This window comes from Lactuca sativa, chromosome 9 (genome assembly GCF_002870075.4).
Source record: "Lactuca sativa cultivar Salinas chromosome 9, Lsat_Salinas_v11, whole genome shotgun sequence".
In the NCBI taxonomy this organism is placed as follows: domain Eukaryota; kingdom Viridiplantae; phylum Streptophyta; class Magnoliopsida; order Asterales; family Asteraceae; genus Lactuca; species Lactuca sativa.
Window position 1 is genome coordinate 153,918,467 of NC_056631.2, and position 26,516 is coordinate 153,944,982.

Consider the following 26,516-nt stretch of genomic DNA (forward strand, 5'->3'; position numbering starts at 1 on the left):
TAATTTTCCAATGAACAAGAATCTCATATATAATACAATTCGATTGTACGATTCCATGTATCAGTCTAGTTGGTAATGAGTTTCCTTTCACTAGGTTAATCATTATATTACTAGAAGCGATATCATTAGAATCACATCCACAATTAATATTTCTATTATTAGAAACATAACCAACACTTTCATTAATGACATTGCAAGGAAATAAGATAAGGCAACTATGTAAACCAAACTTCATTTTATTGCTAAAACGAAAACTGGAACTTGTCCTTACAATTCATAAAATGAAAATTTATATTTATAGACATTTCTGAAGAGTAATAGTAATCTATTAAATTATCCTAACTCCCTAATAGTAGCTCCAAATTCTTATCGAACCATGTGACCAAAGTCCATTTCCCACGATCATATTTATCTCAGTTCACTTAAGCTTCCTTCTTCCTTTTAGATCATGCAATACCATCAAAATGTGATCATCAAATTATATATTAAGAGTCTAAGAATACGAACTTATAAAGCAATGGAGTTAGATAATGGAAGTACCTAAGTACATTCATACAAATTGACTTTACCATCTTTGAGATGCTTCAGGTACTTTGGGAAGCTTCACAACCAGTGTCCCTTCAATTAGCAGTAGAAACAAATGGAATCTTTAGGTTTAACACATGGAACGATGCTAGAACAAGCCTTTCTCTTAACCATACGATCAAACGGATTGACCTTAGACGACCCCTTTCCACTTGGAAGAAAATCTTTTCTTGATCACCAATGTCACCATTGCCAATCTCCATGGAAACCTTAGAATCGGACCCTATAAGCATCTCTGCTTCAGATGTGTTCTTAAGCATTTCTACCTCAATAACCACTAACATTTGGTTCAGATCTATTAGGGTCACATCGAGATTCCCTCATATGAAGGTTCTCAACGAACTGACCATACAACTTAAGAAGCGAGATAAGAATGAAATCAATGGCTTGCTCCCTTGGAAATACGGCACCCATCCTATCCAGTTTGTTAATGTATGACTTCATTTTCAGAACGTACGCACACACATAATTTTCATCTTCATGTTTACATGACAAAAGGGCTTGAGTTGTTCATATCTTTCAACGCGTGACCTTGGGAGAGTCACAGGAGAAGGAGGAGGTGGAAGAGTTGAAGAGAGACAATGTCTAGTTCCACCATTTCCTAAGTAAGGGAATACATTTTCACCTTGGCTTGAAAGTGGAAGATCATCTCTAGAAGACTGTGGAAAACCCTTTCCATAAGAACGAGGAAGACCATTATTATCTTGACTTAAGATCTAATATTTGGGAAAGGAGAGAATTCAAGTTAGTTGATTTTAATCCTTAATTATTAACCCATAATTAAATTAAGGCTATGATCCATATTTTCGATTTGACCTTTGAAGAGGGATGCCATAATCAAATTTGAATGTATTTTAGGTAGGTAGAGTCATCTCACCAATTTCAATCACATGAAACTCCTAGATCTTTTGATATTCATTGAATCTTATCAATGACATGTTTAATCTCTATCTTCTCTTACCAATTGTGACAGGGATGCCGAGGATCACAATTAAGTTATGAATAACCATGCGAATCCGCTCAAACACTCTCAATTGATTTATGATCTCGCATTAATATGCCAGTTAACCACACATGCTCCATCAACAATCATAAACATGTTTTGTTTCACTATTTCACCTTTATAGTCCCAAATTAGTATGCCGATTAACTACACACGCTCCACTAACGACTCATAAGGAAACAATGTGCGTTTTCATGGAATAACATACAATTTCACATTTTTCCTAAAGTAACTAGAGTGAGATTTATAAAAGGGTTAGTTACTTAATATTATCATACTTTTAAGAGGTTATGTCATATCAAATCCATTCCGCTGACGACCATCCACCATACAAGGGAGAGGTGGGTGAGAGTGGACACCTATTCAACGGTCATTTTATAGGCCGCTTCCTTACCCCCCCTAGAGTATGGCTTTGTGAATGATGCGTACTAGCGATTTGACTAACTTATCTTATACATATAATATATTAAACTTTTAATCATATATATCATGTAAGGTGTATTTTCAACTTTTTAAAATACGAGGGTTTAAAATTAATTTTTTCGAATTAAACAATTAATAATAATTAATTTTAAACTAAATAATGATTTAATCTTTTATCTCAATTTAAAAACTAATCAAATAAATTCAAATCATATTATTTACCAATTAAACAATTAACTAAATAATTTAATTTCATGGATTAATAATTGTTTACCAATTAAAAAATTAATTTAAATAATTCAAATTTAATCCTAATCCCTTATACTTTTTTTTATCAATTCATTTTAGTGCACAATCAAATATAAAAACTATGGCTCTAGTACCACTGATGGGGTTTCTAGGTTATAAACAAAAATTACATGTGGCAGAAAAACACTTAAACCCTTAAGTTCACATGCAACCTATAAAGGATCTATGTTTTCTCTATTGATAGCAACTAACTTTGAATATCATGAAAACCCTTGGAGAGAGGCTATGAAATCGAAATTCATACAAAATTAGGGTTACATAACTTTTGATTATTATTGTAAATAATCAAAGTAGAATCCTTCTTCTATATCTTGGAAAGCTAGCACCAAAAGAATAGATGCCTCTAATGGCTTGTACCAAAACCCTAGTAGCAAGAAGACTTGAGGAGAGAGAAGACTTGAGCATAAATTCACCTCTATGAAAGAAAGTATAAGTGTATGGAAAATAGGCATCCATGGCGTCCTATTTATACTTGCTTAAGGAAACTCCCATTGAAACCAAAATGTCCTTTGAATGATTAATTCTAATTAATCTTAGAATTAAATCCAAATCAATTCTAATCAATCAATTAATCATTACTATTTCCAATTAATATACTAATCATATAATATATTAATAAATCATATATTTCAATTTCCAATTAGTTTATTATTCCTATAATAAACTAACAATTTATCCTCTATCTCCTACTGTTATTCTAATTAGTTACTAGTTTTGAGGGCAACCCAAAAAGGACTTTGCTTCTAATTCAAGAATATAGAAATTTAGTTATTGGCTTAGACACCTTAATCCAACAGAATGATGATAACACCTCGTAATATGTGGAGTAATAATGTTTTTTTTTACTCTAGCACATTTAGAATTGGAATTGTGATATTTTCGTTGATCGAGAAACAAAGATAAACAAAGACCTATTATGTGAAGTGTTTTCTTTTCAGAAATCCGTACTAAGTTTTAAATATTGGTTTTAGCTTGTCAAGGAATGTATCTTGAGAGAAAACTTATATCTCAAGAAGTCAGTGGGAGTCGTATTGATCTTGAGAGTTTCAAAAGTCAATCGACAATGATCCTTTTAGTTATCACCGGCACGCAACCTGAGGTTGATACCATGTTGTTTTTATTGTCAAATTATAATTTTTATAAACTTCCAGTTGATTTGGAAACATCTATGAGTTCTATGTTCTTCATTTAACTCCAAAAGGATAAGCATATTGGTAAGTGAAAGTAGACTAATCAATATGGGTGAGCTGCTAACAACTTGGAAGCACTGGTGGGCCTTTTGAGATGCCATGAGGCAAGAAATTTAGTTTAAGTGAAGTTCAGTCCATGAAGGAGAACTAAATATGATTTTGGTTTGTGTTAATCCTTTTCTTACGATTTTAGTTTGAAAATGAGAATTCTACATGAATGGGAACATATCAACCTTGGAATTTAGGTGACAAATAGGTTTTGCACCATTCATGAAAATGGTTATGAGGAAATAATTTCACTAGTATATTTTAAGGATCTATTAAATACCAATACAAATATTGGTTGTATTAATTGCATTCTCAAATTCATTATATGATTAGAACCTCCCTCTTCTTATTTCGAATTGTGAGGAATGATAAGGGATTGTTTAAACCTTCAGGAGATATGTTAGTTACATCTTGAAAGGGTTTGAACATATAAACTATTTGGATAAAGTTCATAAGCTTAAGAAGACTAATTTGAGGCTTGACGTACCATCGCGAAATAGGAATCTACACTTCCATGAGAAAGTCAAAAGGTATTAATTTATAGAAGTCTCGCTGATTTCTCAGTACATGTCAAAGCTTGTGGGAGCGTAATTGTTATGCTGATATTGCATGTAGACAATATAATTCATAGAGAACAACGTACCTAGTTTGCAAGTGGGAAATGTTGGGAATTTTTTTGCTATAGTGGACTTAAAGGAGAGGGAAATCATAGTACCTTACAAATCTAAAGGTTTATATTGTATAGTTTAATAAAACTTAGTCAAAGGCATATATGAATAGCATGTTGAAATGTTTCAACATTAGAGATTCTATATATGGAAATATTATGGCAAGGAATTGAACAGATATTGGATCCTTATAATAATGGGTCGAGTCTGATATGCTTTGGATATAGGATCGACTACATATGTTGTAATATTCGATTATTCTATTTTTCAAATTCTTTTAGAATTGTGTAACAAGGATTAGAATTTCATGTGACAAGAGTTATTAAAAAAACTGTCAAGAACATTCTAAGGACTGTTTGCTTGTGGACAGTTAGAAGTATGACATTATTTGGAAAGGACCATAGTGACACGTTTTGGATTGAGTTGATTCTTGGTTAGAACTGACGGTTATATGGAAATATGGAAATATTTCCATAATGGGAGATGCTTTCAAAATCTAGATGTGAGTTGGAAAGTTTAATGCAAAGAAGTGTTCAAGGAGTGTACCTTGAATATGAGACTTTATAACCATGGAATTGTTCTGAGTAACAAGTTCCAATGGAACATTTTTTAATATCGGAGCCTTAGTCTCTATGACTTTAGAACCCTGACATCACAAAAAAACAATGCGTGTAAAGATAAAATTACACTACATCCTAGATAGTGATAAGAATTTAGAACCATGAACTGAACATCATTAGACTAACTTCTAATCGATCTATTCACAAAGGAATGATCGTCGATAGGAATAGTATGCATGTTTATAGCATGACCTGACTGATGTTATTTAATTCAAGTGGTTAGTTGATTACTCGAAACATTATACAATGAATAAATTTGTAATTTTTATGGTGATTAAATAATAAGGATTTATTTATAATCAACAAGTATAACGTCATACTTAATTAATTTACTATTGTGTTTCACTTTGCATGTTTTATTTCCATAAGTAATTTATATATTATTCAAAATTCCACAGTCATTCATACTTTTGGAAGTAAGTAGTGAATCAAGATTGTCATGAATTGATTGTAGATTGTCAATTGAGGTTAAGACATTGCAATTGGAATTGCTACAATATTCATGAGTACTTTGAAAATAGAGATTTTAAGTATTGGATAAACCCACGCTTAGAGATTACTTCGTGGATTTGATCACAAGTAATTCTAAGATGATAATATCATATATTCTCAAAGCAGAGATATATAGCTCATAGTTTACAGATCAATTGTGCATTGGTTTGCTCAAACACATCTCGTAATTGGATGTTTTAAGGGTTATTCCATGTGTTTGATATGTAAATTTTATGACTATATAGTCAATGTAGTTCGTTCCTTTTTCCTGAGAGCTTACTCTCTTTCGAAAGACCGGATACGGTTAGATCTAATTCTAGCACAACGAGTGTCCAATAAGGAAAAGCGATATTTGTTGGCCCCTCGATGATTTGAGTTGATCTATGAAAAAACAGGCACCTGGTTCGGACTAAATTTATGTGTTCAATTTTATAGTCTAAATTGATCACAAATTGGGAAATCGGGAAACAAAACATATGAACATGAGGTTGATCATTTAATCCATGACTCAGTTCATATGATATCTTGTAGAAACGAAGTGATAGCGGATCACTTAACTTAGGGCTAATAGTTTATTTGAATCAAAGTTTGGCAATGGCTTTGGAAAGCACTCTTTGCTGTTTACTTCAAGGTCTATATTTGCAATTGTAGTTACAGACTTATCCAAGTGGGACATTATTGGATTAAGATGTTTAAGTCAGTAACTAAATTAGTATTTCTTGAATTGAAAGCAAAGTCCTTTTTGGGTTGCCCTTAAAACTAGAACTTGATTAGAATCACATTTATAGAGAGAGGATAATTTATTAGATTAATATATTAATTGGAAATTTACAATTGGATTATTAATTTATTATGTGATTAATAAATTAATATAAGAGCAATTGTTAAAATAATTGATTTGTTAATTTATATGGTTAATAAATTAATATGAAATCAATTAGAATTGATTAATTATTAATCGAAATTAATCTGGAATTAATTTGGGATTAATTGGAATTAGTTAAAGGTGCAAGGGGTGAATTGTAGAATTGTAAATTTTCAATTGTTCAATAGTTGGAATTAATTAGAAAAGTATTGAAGATATAAATGAGAATAAATTAAAATGTAATCATATAACTAAACTCATAATAATTTTTAAACTATTATTGGTTCCTTCGTAACCTAATGGCTCTTCTTGATTCCAATATGGATCCTGTGTTTCTGATAGTATAGGCACATACTACCTTCCAAACCAATCCATACTAGTTTCAAGAATTGTTCCAATGTTTTCAAGTCACTACATTCCACTAATACTGTTGGGCCTTATCACACATCTAGTGCAGAAAGAGCCCGACACTTGAGCTTTCCTAGACTTTCCTTCCAGGATTCCCTCTACCCCACGTTCTTGAACCGTTAAAGTATCTACTAACATTGATAGTCGCCTTATGTATGCAAGTCGTACGTAATCAATGATTGGATAGAAGGTCAAATTAATGATTCTACCCTAAGTCCACAACGAAATAGGAAACATGAAATCAAGTTTGAATCAAGCATTCTAAGGCTATAAAAATCCTAGTTATGTAACCCTCTAAAGCATACACTCAGGAACTAGAGAACATCAACACATGTTTTAGGTAGCACATTCAAGAAATTTCTAAGGCTTCAAGGCATCAAAGCTATCATGAATTTCTAGTATGCAAATCCTGAAAAGAACCTTAGCCTCCATACTAGCATGTATTTTTAATCTAGACTTATAGGTTCAGAAGAAAGACAAAGGTAGATTTGCAAACAACTGATTAGCTAGATTTGCAAACAGCTTGGCACGAACACAACCTATAATATATCATACTAGTTACTGGCCTGTTTAAGTGTAACAACTAATATTTAGATCCTTCACAAATCCCAAAATATACTTTCGTAGCTATCAAATAAGGATCTGCCAATCAAGACAGTCAGGGGGCAGGACCATTTTGGCATATAGCTTTGCTGAATTATTAATTAATCTAGACTTATAGGTTCAGAAGAAAGACCAGTGAAGAGTAAACATTACTTACTCGATTTGACGAAATTTGAATATCTATGAGCAGAACTACGACACCTACTTATCTCTTTTGGAAACTCCCAGAGCTTCGCTACTAAACTACTAAAATTACAAAAAGAGAAATTAAATCGTGAGAGACCAAAATGCTTTAGGGTAAAGAGAGAAAGACTCTTGAATCAAGATCATGGTGTAATAAATGAAGGAGGGATGGCCCTCTATTTTTAGGGGTGCTTTCTTGAAAGTACATCATGCATTATAGAGGCACACCACACCCTATAGGTCTGTTTAATATTCTACCACCTCATATTCTTTGATAAATCATAACTTTTGCATATGGGCTTCAATTTCGACGTTTTTTTATATCCATGGATTCGTATTTACGAGTACTACAATGTTCCTTTAGATCTAAAAAGCTAACTTACATTCTATTTTTACTTTATATTTCTATAAAGTGTATATTGTGAAAGCTATTGTGAAATTCATAACTTCTTCATACGAGCTCCGTTCTCGACATTCTTTATATCTACATGTTCGTATTTACGAGGACATTAACTCTTATTTATATTGCTTTGGCTAAATAACAATTTATTAATACTCTAAATTTCACAAATACATGTTTACACTAAATCATACTGTAAATTGAAAATAGGGTGTTACATAATTTCGATCTAGGATAAGGCTTATGATTGTTTCAATAGTATATTGCTATACTGAGAAAGACATATCTCTAGGTTGCATGTGGCCATAAATTAGATTTTATGATGTTTCCGTTCTGCTATCAATTATTTTATAACATAGGAAAACCCATTAAACACATCAATATTAAATTTAGGGTTAATACCTTAAAGCCATTATTTATACACCCTTGTTTCGATTTAACCCCAATTTTATTTTTTGTTTTTCATTTGCCATTATATTTTAGAAAACATTTCATTTTCGGGCCCTTCATCGGTCACCAACAGGTCATGATCACATGTCGGTTTTGCATTTTTCTTAGTTTGCATTTAGCCCTAACATTTACGTATAAGTGTGCATTTAGCCCCCAACATGTTTTTTGTTCCCTATTTGCCATTGTTTTTTAGAAAAAAAATTTCATTTTAGCCCTTGGTCATTCATTAATAGGTATCTTCATATCTTTGGTTTCTCAACAAATATGTCATCAGAAATATTATGTTTCTTAACAAATTTGACATTAGAAATAATCAGTTGTTTTTTATATGAGTTACGAATGAATTAACAACTTTGATTGACTCAAAGATTAGCATGTCATATTGTTAATTAGATGTGACAGACTCAAGACGTACACTAGGTCTTTTTTCTTTATTTTAAAATACATGTGTACATTAAATTAAATATAACAAACACTGATAATACCCAAAAAAAAACCATTAACTTACCAGCTAACACGCCCTGTCTCTTAAAGAGAAGGCACATTTTAGATTCTTTAGAAATATATAGTTTCTAAACAAATATGCGAGTAGAAATAACCAATTGATTTTTAGATGAGTTACAAATAAATTAACAATTTTGATTAGGTCAAAGATTAGCATGTCATATTTTTTTATTAGATGTCACGGACTCAAGACTTACAATAGGTATTTTTCCTTCATTTTAAAATGCATGTGTAGATTAAATACAACAAACATTGATAATACAAAAAAAAAAGATTCATTGGCTTATTAGGTAACACATCTCGTCTTCATGGAGAAGTCGTAGTTTCAACTCTTACCTCCGTTTTTCCTTTTTCATTTTAAGATATTACATTTTAAAATACATATTCATGACTGGTCAAGGGATAAAACGAAACTTATTCTAAAAAACAATGACAAATGGGGAACAAAAAAATGTTGGAGCTAAACACAAACTTATACGTAAATGTTAGGGCTAAATACAAACCAAGAAAAATGCAAAACCGACATGTCATCGGTACCTGTTGATGACAGGTCAAGGGTCTGAAAATGAAACGTTTTCTTAAATATAATGATAAATGAAGAACAAAAAATAAAATTAGGGTTAAATTGAAACGAATGTGTACAAATAATGACTTTTAAGTTATTAACCCTTAAATTTATTACATATGGATTGTATATTAAATAGGAATAAGGGTGCCCTCATTCAGACATTGTTTATTGGATTTTTCATTTTCTCTTATGAACTTTATTTGTTTTTATATTATTTATCCTTAAACTAATTTAGATATAATATGTTCAGCCTTTTTGATTTTAAAGTTAAATTATTTGTATTTTTTTCTATTGTAGTTTTGGTCATTTTGCTATATTTTAAAGTTATGTTTTTGGTTCTTCATATAACTTGCTTTTAAAAGTTTCGTTTTTATTAATATTATTTTTTCTAATTATAATTTTTTAATTAATTTTCGGCTGGGTATTGTACGAATCAAAATACATTTTCAAACTATATTTTATACTTTTATAGTCTACTTTAGAAATAGGCTCTCTGCCGCAACGTGCGAAGTGACGCAATAATATTTACTTTATATTTTTCTTGCTTAAGGGCTTTAACTGAGGGACGCTTATTTTGAATGGACCAATATCCAATAAAATAAGTCAAAATTAATTTAATTTTCCAAATGTTAACATAAATAGGGATGAGTAGCGAAATATGGTACCCGCTTATGGAACCGAAACCGTCTCAAAACTGTCGATTTCGAAATCAGAACCGCCTAAAGTGGTTTGGTTCCGATTCAGCGGTTCTCATTCTTACAGAGCTGCTACCCGACGGAACCCATATATATATATATATATATATATATATATATATATATATATATATATATATATATATATATATATATATATATATATATATATATATACAAACGGATTCATTTTAGTGAACGTGTCACAACTTCCTCCTACTTTTTTTGTTTTGAAAAGACGAAGAAAGAAATTTTATTTTCTCTCCTATTTACTATGGCGACGAAAAATCAAATTATCACTATACTTATTCATTTTTCTACTTCATTTTCCAAGTGCAGGATAAGCCCAAGGGGTTGTGCGTTGTTTTCTACCACGTGGGGCCCTCCCTCCTTCACCCCCATGTGGATGGTCTACATGGTTCATAACTACTCCTTTTACTACAAGGTGCTTACCTAGCCAATGTTTAGATCCGGCTCTACCCAAACTTTTCTGGTTCACCCCAACATTCCCCACTTGTCCGACTGTTGCCGAGCAGTTTTTGGATATCAAATGGACCTCCCCAGAAGGTAATTTTAATGTGGCCGATTTCCCTTCTTTTGCAATCAGTTTCGCTACAGCATCCACTGCTCTAGCTAATTGTCCACCCTTTCCAAGTGCGAATTCTATGTTATGTATGGTCGTGCCTAAGGGCATATCGGTTGAAGTAGATTCTTCTTTTTTATCAATCAAAACCCCTTCCCAAACTGTACAATTTTTTTCCAAACCATACGGCTTTATGGATGTAGATGGTGATATCTATACAGATGGATCTTATATATATATATATATATATATATATATATATATATATATATATATGGTATAATGAAGTACCACATGGGTAGATATGTAGGAATCAAAATCTACCGAATCACTAATGTTATGATCTTCTACATCCTAGGTCTTTCCTTTTCATCATTTGGCTTATGTTCTTCATGTAGCATTCAGACCAGATGACTCTATGAAATTACGTTGATACTTCCACATATTTGTTGGATAAGGTATCTAAGTCCGTAACTATATTTGGTATGAACTTGACCCGACCCGGCATGGTCCATTTGGGTTGCACTTCACCTAACAATTTGTATGGGTATACTTTTGAGAATAAGATGTTTATGATATATTAATATATTATAAGTTATAATATATCAATAGGAAGTTATATTATTTAATTAGTGTTTATCAAGAATTAATTTTGGAATTAATCTAATGATCAAAAGAGGCTAATTAAATATGGACTCTTACCTATATATATATATATATATATATATATATATATATATATATATAGATTGGGCTAAGATTTATTTACAATGGGCTAAGAGTATATGGAAGTCCATGGAGCCTTTAGCCAATGGATCCTAGGTAAATGAAGAATCATGGGTATTAGGGTTTAACCCTAATCCTCCATAGTATATAAAGAGGTCCTTGGTTCTAGCAAGCATCATATTCTCTCAAGTATTTCCAAGTTGTTTTGGGTGATTTGTGACACCACTTGAGGGATCCACACTATTGGTGCTAGGCTCTAAAACTCCAAGCAATCAACCACAAAAGAAAGGTATGTTATTCTACTTAAAGTTTTATATTACAAGTACCCCATAACATGCTAGTTAGGTTGTAAACCTTGGAAATAAAATTTGCATGTATTTTAGATAAAACATTGATCCAAGGTTTCTAGGGTTTCATGTACACCATAGGAGTGTTAGAATGCTCAAAACCCAACAATGGTATCAGAGACTAGGCTTGTTTTCTTGATACTTGATGTAAACTTGTTGAAAAAGCTCAAAAATATGCTATCTGCTGCATGAACTTACCGAGTCCATGTGTAAATTCATCCTACTCGTCGAGTAGGTTCTTGCACTCGACGAGTAGGAGCCCCAGAATGTAGTTTTTCGAGTTTTGGTGCTGGAAATGGACTAGAAACATTACTCTAAACTGTTTTGGTGTTTTAAAACTTGTTTTAGATGGTGTAATGGTTATGCAAATCCATTTACAATGGCTTATATCAAAATTCCATGTTTTATATGTATTAATATGATTCTTGAAATTTTGATATTGATGTTCATGTTCTTATAAGTTATTGTTAGATCATACGAATTATTTTTTGAATTGGTTGATGATTAATTCTTGATCAATTATGTTTTTTAATGGAATCCATAATTTGTCCTCAAGTTATGGATTACGAAAAGTCACTCTTTTAAAGTCCATATTAAAACACATAGGTTACATAAAATGAAAGGTCACTCATTTTAATGAACCATTAACTCATAAGTTATGGAGTTGAAAAGTCTTGAATAGTTTCAAAACTTGCCCTCAAGTTTGGAATTTGTAAAGTCTTACACATTAATACTTTAAATTCCAAATTGAACCTTAGATTTTAAAAGTTTAAAATTCAACCCTTATACTTCTATAATATTAAAAGTTTAATTATTATATATATATATATATATATATATATATATATATATATATATATATATATATATGTATAAGAATAAGTCAGTCTTACCGTTAGTAGGCCTCATTCAGGAAGCTGGTCTATAAGGGGGTATAAGGTTACTGCCTATAAAATAGCGGTTTAATGGGTGTCCACTCTCACCCACCGCTTCCTTGACTGGTGGAGGGTCGTTATCCGAACGGGTAGGATAGGACCTTAATCCTCATTAAAAGTATAATGAAAATATAAAGTAACTAAACCTTTATTAATTCCTAATCTTAGTTACTTTAGGAAAATATGAAATAGGTTCTAACCCATGAAATTACACTTTGTACCTTACCAAGTCGTTAGTGGAGCGTGTGTGGTTAACCGACACAGTAACAAGGAATAGTAAGAGTGACAAAGGGTGAGTTAAGTTTTATCATAGATCGGTGTAGTGCATGTGGTTAACCGGCACATCGATTAGGTGAAAAAATTAAGGGTACCAAGTCAATTTGCATGGTTATTCACACATTGTTTGTGATCCTCAGCATCCCAGTCACAAACTTGAGAGGACACAATCGAGATTTAAGCATGCCATTGAAAGTTCAATGTATCTCAAAAGATCTAGGAGTTTCAAATCCAATTAAAACTTAATAATTTATTTCGTTTATAATGGTGGAAATTGGTAAATCGTCATTTACCTACATTCAAATGTTTTATAGCTTGGATTACGACATCCCTCTTCCAAGTTATGAAATAATTTGTAGGATCCAAGCCTTGATATTTCATTTGGGTAACTTATTAAGGACTTCGTATCTAATTAAAACTTGTCCTTCTTTCTTTTCAGATGTCTTCCAACATTGCTGCTGGCTCAAACCCTACAGGCTCCTTTTCCCTCATGAACTTATGTGGGAAAGTCACTTTTGATGGTTCTAATTTCAATGAATAGATTAGGAACATCAAAATGATTACCCGTTATGAGGACAAGGAATATGTCCTTGATAAGGAGCTTAAGGTTATCAATGAGTCCACTGCTACTCCTGAGGAGATTGCGGAGTATGCAGCACATGAGAGGGATGCTACTAAAGTGTCCTGCATTATGTTGGCTACGATGACTCCCGAACTCCAGAAATCCTATGAAAATTTCTACCCCTATGAGATGCACCAGGATCTGATGAAAAGGTACCATCAGAGCACACGTCAAGAGAGGTATGAAATCATATCCTCTATGATAACAACCGGGATGAAGGATGGTGAACCCATCACTGGTTACTTGCATAAAATGTAAAGGTTCATGGACCGGTTGCTGAAGCTTAATATGGACTTCCCTGAGGACATGGCGATTGATATCATTCTCCATTCCTTACCTCCAAGTTATGATCGGTTTCGCATGACTTATCATATGAACAAGGAGGAAGTTACACTCAGCAAACTTCAAGGACTTTTAAGGACCGCTGAAAGTGGCCTTAAAGGTAAATTGGTTGTTACTTCGACTCCTACTCCTACAACAACCCTTGTTCTGGCAATTGGTCAGGGAAAGGAGAAGAAGAGGAAGACCCCTTCGAAGGGTACCAAGGGAAAGTATCTTGATGGCTCCTTTTCAAGAGGGACCAAGAAAGGCCCCATTCCTCCTTCTTCAAACCCAAAGGAAGCACAATGCTTCTACTGCCACGAAAAGGGGGCACTGGAAGCGAAGCTGGCCTAAGTACTTGCAGGATGTAAAGGATGGTAAAGTTAAACCCACCCATGCAGGTATTTATACCATATTGTCTAAAAAATCATTGCATACTAACTCTTGGGTGCTTCATACAAGCTATGGTATTCACATTTGTACTGATTTTCAGGGCCTAAGAAGTAGTGAAGAAGTGGAGCACGGGAAGATAAACTTAATAATGGGCAATAGGAAAGCATCACATGTGACCAAGATTGGAGTTTATTCTTTATTGCTTAATAATGGGTTAACTTTAGATTTGAATAATTGTTGTTACTCGTCATAAATGGCAGGAAATATTATTTCCTTTCACAGTTTGTACAAGCAAGGATTCACCTTTTCTTTTGATAATAAAATTGGTGCTATTGATGCTTTTTATAATGATGTGTTTTATTTTAAAGCATTACCTTGTAATGGTGTATATGAAACTGTGTCGATTGTAGAGAATTTAGGGAATAATGTATTTCATATTGATTCTTCGATTACCTTGGATAAAGCATCCTTGTGGCATTGTCGTCTTGGACATGTCAATAAGAAGCGCATAGGCCAACTCCAAAAGGTTGGAGTTTTGGAATCATTTGACCTGAAATCAGATGATAGTTGCGAGTCTTGTTTGCTTTGAAAAATGACAAAGTCAACCTTCACTAGTTCTTGTGAGAGGGGTGAAGTATTGTTGGACCTCATACACACAGACAAGGTTGTAGAACTCGTTACTCGGTACCTGTTCGGCCGACTACCGAGCAGCGAGTACCCGGGAGTACTCGGATTCGGTAATTCATCTAGATATATTTTTAGGGAAATTATATACGTCAAAATTATAAGTTAAAATCATAAGTTGATTAAAATATATAACAAAATTAGATACATGTGAATACACAAAAGCTAAAAAACACATAATGGTCTCACTTTGTGAATAATTACTGAAAATTTATGATATATGTGTAGTAATAATCACATGTGTGTTTTAAATAATAAATCATTAAGTATTTTATACATATTAATCACCGAGTTGAGCGCGTTTTACAACACTACTCAGTTCAGTAAGGGGCTGATCAGGGAGTACTCGGGATTCTGTAACTCGCCTCGGTAAAGGGCTGAGTAGCGAGTACTCGGAGGAGTAATCGGCCAACTCAGCGAGTTTTACAACATTGCACACAGATGTGTGTGGATCCTTCAAAACCGCCACAAGGGATGCTAATCGCTATTTTATGACTTTTACTGGTGATTACAGTAGATATGGATATATCTACTTAATCGAGCATAAGTCAGAAACCTTTGAAAAATTCAAAGAGTTTAAGTAGGAGGTGGAGAATCAACTGGACAGGAACATCAAGATGCTCCGATCTGATCGAGGAGGAGAGTATCTTAGTATTGAGTTCCTTAACTATCTTAAGGAATGTGGGATTGTCTCACAATTGACAACTACTAGGACACCGTAGCTGAATGGTGTAGATGATAGGCACAATCGAACCTTGTTAGACATGGTTCGTTCCATGATGAGTCGAGCTTCCTTACCAATCTCATTATGGGGGTATTCCTTAGAGACTGCCGCCCATATCCTTAATCTAGTCCTTACCAAAAAGGTTGCCAAAACACCTCACGAGATGTGGACTGGGAAAGTTCCAAATCTAGACCACATCAAGATTTGGGGTTGCGAGGTTTTCCTGAGGCGCGAGTCTCACGAAAAGCTCGAACCTCGAAGTGAGAGGTGTATATTCATCAGTTACCTATAGAATCCTTTGGTTACCTCTTCTACAGACCCAGTGAGAATATGGTCTTTGTTGCAAGGAGAGGAGTCTTTCGTGAGAGAGAATTTATAATCCAAGGAGACAGTGGGAGGCAAATTGACCTTGAAGAGCTTCAAGATTCAAGCGGTGAAGGAACCTTAAACACTAGCGACCAACCTGAGGAGGAAACTCCTGTTGAGCCGATAGATGAGTCCGTACCTCCGAGGCGTTCCACTAGAGTTAGGAGCACACTTAACTTTTATTATGGTTATCACATCACTACTGAAGGTGATACATTTATTAGTGGCAATACACTGATAGATTTGGATGAACCTAATAATTACAGGGAACCCATGGCAGGCCCTGAGTCTGCCAAATGGAAGGAGGCTATGGACAGCGAGATTCAATCCATGTATGACAATCAAGTTTGGAACTTGGTTGACAATGTACCAGGTCGTAAGACAGTTGGGTGCAAATGGATCTTCAAGAAGAAGACCAGCATGGATGGAAAGGTGCATACTTACAAAGCGCGACTGGTGGCGAAGGGCTTTACTCAAACTCCGGGAGTTGACTATGATGATGATGGGATTTGAGCAATACATCATTCCTATGGTGTACATGCAAACCCTAATAGCTTTTGGATCTAGTTTGTCTAATGAACATGCAATTGAATATCCAAAGCTATAAACCCTAGATATAGCATATAATTAATCATATTAACACAAAATAGGGTTTAGATCCAACCTTTGATTGTTATATAGCAATAACAAGCTAATCCTTGGCTTCAGAAAGCTTAGTTCCTCAAGTGTTGCACCTCTAATGGAGTCACAAACACCACTAAGTAATTTGGATGAAGAGGGAGGAGAGATGAGCACCAAAATCGTCCATGAAACCCTAAGGATTCAGTCACCACGTTTTTGGGGCTTAGGGGCTCCTTAAATAGGTAGGCAATTAGGGTTATCTAACAAGGAAACCCTAGTTTGACTGCTTAATCCCTAAGCAGCCCATGGACCCCTTCTGGAACATGCCTTGGACGATTTCTAATGGGCTTCCCCATAGAATTCGTCCAACCTATTATTCCAAGGTGATCCATAGCCAAATTCCAATTATTTTATAATTACAATTCCAGTCCCCTAAGCTTAATTAATCTCTTTAGCCACAAAATTAATTCTTTATTAATTCTTGACTAATATTAATTAAACAATATGATTTCTCCTTTTATATATTATTCTCATAATATATTAATAAATCACAATTAAACCTTTCTCTCCTTAATTCATCCTACATATTGCTATGGTGAAGGCAACCTAAAAGGACCATGTTCATAATTGGGTCAAGTACATACCAAAATAGTTATGGACTTAGACACTAATCAAACAGTCTCCCACTTGGATAAGTCTAATAACTATTTTGTATAACTTCAGAACCTGATCAACAATCGTAGCTTTCAAAAGCTACTGACAACTCTGATCTTATCAGATACGCGTGTCCTTTAGATAAGGGATCATATATTCCTCCATTCTCAAGATATCATATAGACATAAGACATGAATTTTTAATCATTCTCTCTATACTGTTTCCCAACTTCCGATTTATGACGACTGACAACAGACTACAATTGAACACATCAACTTAGTCTCGGCTTGGCCAAACGCTTAGGTGTCATCACTAAATCATCTAGGGGTCCATAGATATCACTTTTATCCCACTTTGGGTAAAAGGAATGGATAAACTTCGAATCAAATTCTCACTTGCTCTTACTCATCAAATCACACACAACAATATGTTTTATAACACCAAGTTACTAGTGCGTTTACATATTATCAATGTGCAACCGAATCGTAATTACAACTTACACGTCTCAGTTTCAAGAATATACAATATTATCGACTCACAATCACTCGTGATAAAATTCATGAATTGATTCTTGTGAGCGTGGGTTTAATCCAATACTCTAATCTTATTAAAGCACTCATGAACTCTGCAGCAAACTTGTGCTATGTCTAAGCTTTTAGACAATCTACAGACTCTTCATGACAATCTTGCTTCATACCTACTTCCAAAGTATGACCGACTGTGGAGGTTCGAATAACCCAGTTATTTTGGAAGTCAAAACATGCAAACTGAAACACAACAATAATACTTAATCCTATATGGCCCCAAACTTGTGGGAGTAAATAAAACATTTCTATTTAACCACCATATTGATTACTCATTATTTATCATTTAATGTTTCAGATAATCAACTCGTTACTCAAATTACAACAATAGTTGTCCCATGCACAAAGCATGCACACTATGTTTCCTATGGTCCTTACTTTTTGAAATAGATCAATTGAAAAATTATTCCAATGATGCTCATTTCACAATTCCCAATCCTTATCATTAGTGTTAGAACACAAGTTTCTTGCCACTACTAGAATATGCTAGATTCTAACATTTTATGCAACGATCCTTTCGCAAAGTCACAGCACAAAAGTCACCAAGACTTGGCCAATGAAATTACAAAGTACTCTATCGGAAATGTTACAAGACAATTCCATAGACGTGAAGTCTCACATTCAAAGTACATTCCTTTGAGCATCCTTCTTGCATAAAATTTTCTAATCTAGACATAGACTCTCAATATCCAACTCCCAATATGGAAACATTTCCATATTTGCCATATGACAACTCATTCTTAATAGAATCTTATCTATTCATAATAATGTCAATATGGTCCATCCAATACCATAGTTCCAACTACTCACAAGCGACCAATCCTCAGCGAACTTTGGATCATCCTTTGATAGTTGTTTAATTATTTTAGTCAAAACCGATTCTAGTCCTTTTTCTCTCTTAATGCGCTAGACATTTGGAAAATTTTAGAATGGTCAAATATTATAGCATTTGCAATCGATCTTATACCCAAAGCGTATGGGACACAATGCATAATGTCTTACATAAAGATATGATACTTTATCAATCTTCTGTCATAATATTTTATGTGTCACGTTCTCACAATTCGAACTATGAAGAGGGATGCTGTAATCATAATCGAAATCTAAGAACACACTATGTATCCTTTGACTATATTAATTAAAATTTCTCAATCTAAGCTTTAGATTTTGAAACGAAGTATAATATTCTCTCCTTTAATTATAGCAAAACAACTTTTCAACCCTTGTGAATTTGCAAAGTGAATCTTTGTCTTCTATAATTAATATTGCTAACTTGAAATACTTGCCATAATAATCATACAAGCATAACACTTATGCTCCCACTATCATGATGATTATTATCATATAATCATAACACTTATGCTCCCACTAGCTTTGACATGTATTCAGAAAACAGCTGAACTTCCAGAAAACAATACCTATTGAATTTTTGAAGTTCATTATTCTAATACCAGATGCTTCGATAAGCCTTTATCTAAGCTTTTTAAACTTAAACACCTTTGCCCTAGATAGCTCATATGTGTGTCTTAACTAATTCAAAACTTATACCAATAAGTCCCAAATGTTAGACTAATTGCCAAACTCACAATTCGAACTATGGAAAGGGATGTCGTAACCATAATCGAATTTGAGAATACAGTTTTTCACAATTGCTATCTTCTTAAAATCTCTCTTAGTGAAATCATTTCCTCACATTCATTTTCATGAAGGATGGAATCTTATGACACTTATATTTGTGAATTTGCCAAAACCAAAGTTTGCGACAAATCCAATCTCATATGGACTGAACTTTCTTAATCTTGCCTTATGGTAACACGAGTGCCCACCATGTCTTCCAAGTAGTTTAGAAACTTATCCTTACATATCAATGTACTTTCCATCGATAAAGGTGCTTTGCATGTATGCATTCAAATGAGAATTCATAGAACTCACATGCATAATTAACTCAATTGGAATGACATAGAAAACAAAATAATGTCAACACGATAGGTTGTAAACCTCAAGTCGTGTGCTAGTGAAGATCGATAAGGTTTATTCTTGATTTGTTCTTGAAACTTTTTCAAGATCATTAAAACTCCCACTGACCTCTTGACATATATGATTCTCTTTGTCAAGAAACATTTCTTCACAAAAAAATATTCAAGAGTTAGTGTAGTTATTATCAAGACAAAACACTTCACAAATTGGTCCTAGTTGGTCTTTGTCTTATCCAAGACATCATAACTTACCAATTTCAAATGTGCAAGAATAAGAAAAATTTTCCAAATTCCACATTTGATGAGTGTTATAAACCTACTTAAGACTTGTCACTCAATTTGCAATCTTGGAGTATGGCTCTAAGATTCGATATTGGAACGAAGTATGCTTGACTTCTTGATTTAACCATTTCCACAATTCTCGATTCCTCTTCTTAGACATACAAATGTACTAAGACTTACTTAGAGGACCAATTGAGATATGGTTCTTAATCATTAAGACTTATCATAAAACACAATAAAAGGTACTCTTCCTTATTCTTAGAATAGAGAAACTTTTATCTTTCTGCCTACTTGATTCTTCTTTATTCGTTCTGCTATTCATTGAAACTCTTCCAATCAACTCAGAATTACACTTAATCTTATAAGTATAATCATATTTACTAAACTTTTAGTAAATCATGACGAATATCTTATCTCTCTTTGTGGTGGACTTGATCAACGCACAACCAAGTGTACTCGATCTCCTAGTCCTTCACTTGACACTTTGTCAAAGAATTAGTCTAATTTCCAAATATGAAAGTTTTTCATTCATCACGCAACCAAGTTGTATGATTCCAAATTTCTGTCCAATTGAAACTTGGGCGATGAGAAACTCTCCCAATTTGGTAAATTCTTGACATCTCCACAAATAACATAATTAAAAATCAAATCCATTATTGCAAATAATAGAAACCTTCAAAAATCAATTTTTTCATTCACGCCATTGCAAGGATAAGATAAAATAAAATTTTATTTTATTGCGGAAAAATTTGTCCTTACAATGCAATTCAATTGAAAAACTATGTTATTACATATTTCTTAGCAATCTATTCTAACTCCAAGTAGTAACTCAAGAATCTAATCTTCAACTCACTTCTTCCCTTAAGCTTCCTCTCTTTTCTTGGATCCTACAATACATCAAAATGTAATCTTATCACATCATGAATTTAGAATCTAGAATAGGAACTCAAAAGAGTTAGATAATGGATTTTACCTGAAGTAGAGCCATACGTCTTGACTCTCCCATCTCTTAGATCTCTCAGGTAAATAGGGCAGCTTCGTCTCCAATGCCCCCTCTCTTGGCAATAAAAGCAAATGGACTCCTTTGGAATGGCACAAGGGACTATCTCAGAATTTACCTTTTCTGGATCTCCAATGTCACCATTTTCAATGTCCATTGAAGTTTGGGAGTTTGATTCACCAGACAAATTTGCTTGACCAGCATGCCAAATCATTGCTGATTCAGCAACTATAAGCAAAATGGTGAGATCAATGAGGATCACGTCGTGTTTCATCATATAGTGCTCTCTTACGAACTCACTATATGTTTCAGGAAGCAACTGAAGAACCCAGCCAATAGCCAACTCACCTGAAATCTCGACACCCATCATCCTTAACCTGTCAATGTGTGACTTCATCTCTAAGACGTGTGCACACACAGGTTTCCCATCTTCGTGTTTACTTGCCAAAAGGGCTTGAGTTAGCTTGAACTTTTCAAGCCTTCGAACTTGTGTGTCAGGGAGAATAATTGGAGGAGGTAGAGGAAGTGAAGCATGATCTCTAGTTCCTCGATCATATTGTGGAATATCATTTCATTTGGAAAACTTGTTCCATGGGATTTGGGAAGACCATTTTTAGATTCAGACATCTACAAAACAGGAGAAAATTCAAGTTAAGTTGATTATAATCCTTGATGTAACACCCAAATGAAACATCAAGGCTAGGATCCAACACAATACTCTACAACCTAGAAGAGGGATGTCGTAATCTAGTTGCAGAATATTTTAAGGTAGGTAAATGACGATTTACCAATTTCCACCATGAAAAACGAAAAGAAATTTAAGTTTTAAATGAATTGAAACTCCTAGATCTTTTTGAGATTCATTGAACTTTTCAATGGCACGTTTAAATCTTGATTATGTCCTTTATTTGTGAATGGGATGCCGAGGATCACAAATAAGGTGTGAATAACCATGCGAATCACGTGGTGCACCCAATGCTACTATCACCTAATCAATGTTCCGGTTAGCCACACACGTTCCATTGATTTATGATAAGCATCGTGCCACCCTTCGCTACCAATGTCATCCCAAATTAGTGTGTCGGTTAACCACACACGCTCCACTAACATTTGACAAGGGTACGAAGTGTAATTCCATGGATTAGCATACAATTTCACATTTTTCCTAAAGTAACTATGATTTGGGAATTTGTAAAAGAATTTAGTGACTTTGTACTTCATTATACTTATAATGGAAGGTTTCTGTCCTATCCTACCCGTTCGACTAACGACCTTCCACTAGTTAAGAGTGCGGTGGGTAAGAGGTGATACCCATTCAATCACCATTTTATAGGCAATTTCTTTAAACACCCCTTATAGACCAGCTTCGTGAATGAGGCCTACTAACAGTAAGACTGACTCTTTACTCATATATATATATATATATATATATATATATATATATATATATATATATAATATTAGACTTTTAATGTTACATATATATATATATATATATATATATATATATATATATATATATAGTATAGGGTGTATTTTGCACTTTTAAAATACTAGGGTTTTAGAATTTAACATTTCAAAATTAAACTTTTAATCAACTTTTAAATTCCAAAACTTGAGGGCAAGTTTTGAAACATTTCAAAACATTAGGGTTTAGAATTTAAATATTTCAAAATTAAACTTTTAATCAAAAATTTAAATTCCAAAACATTAGGGCAAGTTTTGAAACATTTCAAAACATTAGGGTTTAACTATTTAAATTTCAAAAACAAAAACTTTTAAGTTGAAATTTAAACTATAAAACCTAAAGGGGAAAATGAAACTTTTTCACAAGATAATTCAAATCTAAATTACAAATAATCAATCTTTATCTAATAAAACAAAAGATTATCTAAATTTTACAATTATCTACTATTTTGGTAAGGATATTCACCCAAAATCAAGAAAAAAAACAGATTTTATCAATTAAAACTGTTTTGGTAATTATCAAAATAGGCAAGAAAATCACTAAAACAGGCTGCCATACCCATGGACTCGCCGAGTCAGGGACTGGACTCGCCGAGTCGACCTGACTTGCCGAGTTCATCCACTGACTCGCCGAGTCAGTAAGGTAGAGGGAAAAAAAACTTCGTTTTTCATGCAAAAATCGATCAATCAAGCAACAAATTCACTAACAAACAGCCCTAGTCTCTGATACCACTGATGGGTTCTGAGCAATACATCATTCCTATGGTGTACACGCAAACCCTAATAACTTTTGGATCTAGTTTATCTAATGAACATGCAATTGAATATCCAAAGCTATAAACCCTATATCTAGCATACAATTAATCATATTAACACAAAATAGGTAGATCTAACCTTTGATTGTTATATAGCAATAACAATCTAATACTTGGCTTCAGAAAGCTTAGTGCCTCAAGTGCTGCACCTCTAATGGAGTCACAAACACTACTAAGCAGTTTGGATGAAGAGGGAGGAGAGAGGAGCACCAAAATCATCCATGAAACCCTAAGGATTCAGTCACCATGTTTTTGGGGCTTAGGGGCTCCTTAAATAGGTAGGAAATTAGGGTTATCTAACAAGGAAACCCTAATTCGACTGCTTAAGCCCTAAGCAGCCCATGGACCCCTTCTGGAACATGCCTTGGACGATTTCTAATGGGCTTCCCCATAGAATTCGTCAAACCTATTATTCCAAGGTGATCCATAGCCCAATTGCAATTATCTTATAATTACAATTCCAGTCCCCTAAGTTTAATTAATCTCTTTTAGCCACAAAATTAATTCTTGACTAATATTAATTAAACAAAGGAAAACCTCACAAAAACCCTATGTATTACACACTAACTCTTAAAAAACCCTTATATTATCAATTGGTACAATTTAACCATTATTATTTCAGAAATTTATTGTTTGGATTATTTGTAACTGGTTAAGTTTAAGGAACCGGTGGCATAAATGCCGTGGCATCTAAATGGATGACATGGCTGTACTTTGGGTGACATGTAGGCAAAGAAAACTAGGTTAAAAAGTGCATCGCATCTTATTATGCTTCTTCAAAGTTACGATGTTGTTCTTGTTCATCTTCTTCTTTTAACTTCGTCTTTGCAAAAATGGGCGATCGATCGTAAGGATCTTCTTCTTCTTCCTGAACTCCAAACTACAAAAACGTTTTGTGTAAATGTGGTGAACAACCAAAGATTTGGACTTCAATGACCAGGAAGAACCCAGGCCGACATTTCATTCGATGCCCTAAGTCGTTGGTACACGATATTCTTTTAAGATTGATATTGTTTCTAAAATTCTTACTCAAATACTTCATTTTTTTGTAGGATGCTTCAAAAGATTGTAAATTTTTTGTGTGGGTGGATGAGGATTTGGGTCTTCACTGGTATAAGAGTAAAGTGGATGACTTGCATAGAAAGAATGTAGATTTGTTCAAGGATAATATGATTCTTTCCAAAAAGAATATGGAATTGGAGAAGGAGAATTTGAATCTGCAAAAAAAAATTAATGAACTTTGAGCTGATTGAAGAAAAAGAGAGTTGTGTATTCATGGTTAGGTTGATGATGTTTGGTATTGTTCTGGTTTGCATCTTCATTTGGATTATAATTATGTAATAGGGAAACTAGGTTAATGTAAAATAGCTAAATATGTATTAGGGTGATGTTGTTTGGTTTATGCACCTTTGTAAAGAGACTAGTGTATTCATCTGTTTTATGAAGAGAATGTAGATGTGTCAGTATATGGATTGTTCTAGGCTCCCTTCTTATGGTTCTAATGTCATTTTATATTTGGGTACAAATTATTTGGACGATTTTACCCATTTGGTCGCATATTATCTCATTATTGAGATTATTTTTGTTGATTTCATTTTTTTTTTGGTTTCAACACTTACCTGCATTTCCCCAGTTTTGTTTTTACAATTTAAGCATTTGGATTCAATTAAAAAAGGAAGATAAAGGCATAAAGTTATGTTATGTTCCATATCTACTTTTGTTGTTCGTTTGTGAATAATGATTAATGAATAAAACTTGTTTCTTTTTATCTGTCCAACATTAGCATAATAAGAATACCTTAATCAATGTTAGTATCTATCTAATCGGACATTGGTTTACCAACAACTATTAGAGTAATCCACACACACCAGCACCCAATGCAGAAACATAACAGAAAAAAAATCGACTTATCATACAAAAACAGAAAAAGAAATACAGAAACAGAAACAGAAAAAAAAATATGATTTCAATATTGTATTGATAAGCCATTCCCCATTTTACCCTCTTGACTCATATTTGTTTTAACACTCTGTCACCCCTGATTCGGAAATACAGAAACAAAAAAAAATGATTTATTATACATAAATAGTTCATAAGAAATAGTTAAATTCACCATTTTTGGCCATTGACCATTTTGTCCTTGTTGATTGTTTATGCTTTTAGCATACCAGACATAAAATATGACAATTATGGAGGAAAAAGAGGAACATAAAGTACATTTTTAGCATTTTTAAAACCACACTACATTAAAAAAATAGGAGGAATATAACCTGTTAATGGGACATAATGTGATTACATTTCAATAACAAAATACTAGGAATACTAAATTCCAAGTAACAAAAATATTACAAAAGACTAGAGTTTTGTCCATTCCAGCTCCTAAATCTAATATTCTAAATAATCCTTTGAGACGACTCTCTTGGTTTGAGTTTTGCACGGATAACAGGTACATCAATTCCTATCCCGTCAACCATATTAGATTGATCTACCAAATTATCTACAAAAAAGTTATGAAAGTATTAAATTTAATATAAGCATAGAATATATATATATATATATATATATATATATATATATATATATATATATATATATATATAATTATTTTTTACCATTTTCAATATCAAATTGAGTTTCAGGCACTACATATTGAGTTTCAGCCACTCCATCATCTTGAGTTATAGGAACTCTTGATCTGTTGTGGACTTTGCAGCTTGCCAAAATAAGGTGTTATAAATCTCTCCACTGAAACGCTTGTAAAAATTGGCACAAATATGACGGGCACATTGTCGGTGCTCAGCATGTGGCATCACCCCCTTTACGGCTTCAAGAAGACCTGCATTTAAATATGTCATACAATTTTAAAAAGTCTCAACAAATATGAATAGGTGCTGTTATGACTTAGGGGTTGTTTTGTCATTTCAAATATGTCAAATTTTGTTAAAAAGGTGTCAAAAATGTCAATAGGGGCTGTTTTCACATAAGGTTTGTTTTGCTATTTTAAATATGTCAAAATTTGTTAAAAAGTGTCCAAAAAGTGTCAATAGGGGCTGTTTTGACATAAGGTTTTTAACATATATCCATATTGGTCAAAATAAGCATTACTAGGTAGAAAATTACCTTAT

The 26,516-nt window shown here is 33.3% G+C and overlaps 1 pseudogene; it reads right to left on the reverse strand.

Annotated features, from left to right (window-relative positions):
* Positions 1-10,279: 10,279 nt before the first annotated feature.
* The window catches only part of LOC122196126 (50S ribosomal protein L2, chloroplastic-like), a 31,695-nt pseudogene continuing 15,458 nt past the window's right edge, over positions 10,280-26,516 (reverse strand).